We start from the raw sequence: 2,088 nt of genomic DNA on the forward strand, positions 1-2,088 counted from the left end.
GTCAAGCATAAGTATCATGCAGGAAAAACAGCAACCGATCATGATATAAGATAAAGCAGCCTAATTCATCCAATAATAACCATGCACTAAGTATAAGAAAATCTACATAGAGGTCAAGGAAGAAATACCCGCCTTTAAAATATAGATCGTGCCAAGTAATCCCGCGTTGAGACGCTCGTCCCGAATCCAAGTCCTGCAGAAATCAATATATTTATATTTTATTTAGCTATATCCATATGAATTAAATAGCTAAATAAAATCCCTAACCCAATAGGATCACTCCAATCAAATCTGATCCCTGACTAATCCTCCAAATAATCCTTAACCACACAACCTAAATTCATCCATTAATCAAATTCCATCATATATTCTATTCCATCCCTACACATCACAATATCAATCCAATGAACTCACTAATCCAAACTCATCATAAATTCTTCTAAATCCACTAACCAGTCCAAGATTCAATCCAAATCAATATATCAAAGCTGAATTCCAATTCCTTAACCATGAATCAATTTCACACTAAGAAGGAAACTAGTGGTAGACATTTACCTTGAGGGATGGCAGCAAATCCAACAGCTCACAGCACCTTGATCCCTGTCCATAAGCTACAAGCACACACACACCTATATCCTTCCAAGAATCAATCCATAATCCAACCATACAGCAAATGATTTGCTGAAACCCTAATTCATAGTACAAAACTCACCTCAACAGTCCCTTACCTCAATCCAGATCAATGACGAGGAAGAACTCAACACCCGGAAGCTAGGGTATAGCTTCAAGAAGTGGAATTTGCAATGACCGGCAACAAGCCAAGTCCACAGCACACTGATCCGCTATTTCTCCTAGTCCAGAACAGGAAGATCATCACAAACACACTCAATTAAGCAAGATCTTTGAAATTGTGTGATTGGAAATGAAGCCTACCTTGATCAGTCGCCTACAAATGGTGTTGTCTCATCCGATCCTAGATGATGACGCCCGCTTCAATCCCACTGATGAGGAGATACAGATCACTCTCAGTGATCAGATCGAGAGGAAAGAACGAGAAGGTCGATCGGTTAGGGGTGATGCAAGGCGAGTCCACCGTGATGCCCTAGGTGCCGAGCTGCTGCCAATCGCGCTCAAGAACAGCCACAAAGACATCCCCTCACCCGGAGATAACACGTACTGTTGAGATCTGATGGCACGGTGAGAACGAGATCGCCGGGGGAAAACTCACCCTCCGTCAACACTAGGTCGTCCGCGTGAGAGAGGGAGAAAGATCGGAGGGAGAACCGACTGAGGCACGCTGGAGGAGAAGGTCGTTGCCGGCGGTGAGCTCGCGGCGATCGGCGTCGGGGAATCGCGAGAGAAAGAGGGAAAATCGACACGATGCGAAGGGAGGAGAAGAAACGGGTTTGGGTGAGAAGAAGGAATCGGGGGAAATTAGTCAAATACCTAGGGTTAGCCCAATTTAATTCAAAGTTCACTTCTTAATCAACTCCTACTTAAATTGGATATTCCAAATAGGCTTTCTCTATACCCCGAATTCATCCTCTCAAAACGGGTCATACGGACTCCGTTTAAATCCCGAAAAATTTCTAAAAATTCCAGAAAAATCTAATAAGATTTTTCATCCAATAATATTTATTTTAAATTTTACGATATCTTACATTCTCCCCCACTAATAAAAATTTGGTCCCCAAATTTACTACACAACTCAGGGATCCTCACCCAAGGGTAACATCCAAGCAATATACCCACATACCAATCCATCCCGGTATAATGAACAAATCTCCAACCGTTATGATCCACCACCAAATGAATAACTATAACTCTGTGGATTATGAGCTCACCCTGCTTCTGCTTCTTCCACACTACTATCTAACCCACTGTGGATAAATCAACTACCTATGAAATCCAAAATCCACTATCCACAAATCCAATACGATATTAAATGGAACATATGTATTGATTTATACAGGACTTTGATGTGGGATGTTCATCACGATGTGGGATTTATTCTATCATGATCGACAGATTAAAGGCGGGTACTTCTTCCTTGGCCTCTATGTAGATTTTCTTGTACTTAGTGAAATG

The 2,088-nt window shown here is 41.7% G+C and overlaps 1 long non-coding RNA gene across 2 annotated transcripts; it reads right to left on the bottom strand.

Annotated features, from left to right (window-relative positions):
• Positions 1-554: 554 nt before the first annotated feature.
• LOC121973277 lies at positions 555-1,372 on the bottom strand. Of its 2 annotated transcripts, none has more exons than XR_006109469.1 (3): positions 934-1,372; positions 729-851; positions 555-611 (listed from the first exon to the last, which is right to left on the bottom strand). It is a non-coding gene; the product is annotated as an uncharacterized LOC121973277 (long non-coding RNA). The 2 variants fall into 2 exon arrangements; XR_006109468.1 differs by having other exon boundaries at positions 713-851.
• Positions 1,373-2,088: the final 716 nt, after the last annotated feature.

The sequence above is a fragment of the Zingiber officinale genome, chromosome 4A, assembly GCF_018446385.1.
Source record: "Zingiber officinale cultivar Zhangliang chromosome 4A, Zo_v1.1, whole genome shotgun sequence".
Lineage (NCBI taxonomy): Eukaryota > Viridiplantae > Streptophyta > Magnoliopsida > Zingiberales > Zingiberaceae > Zingiber > Zingiber officinale.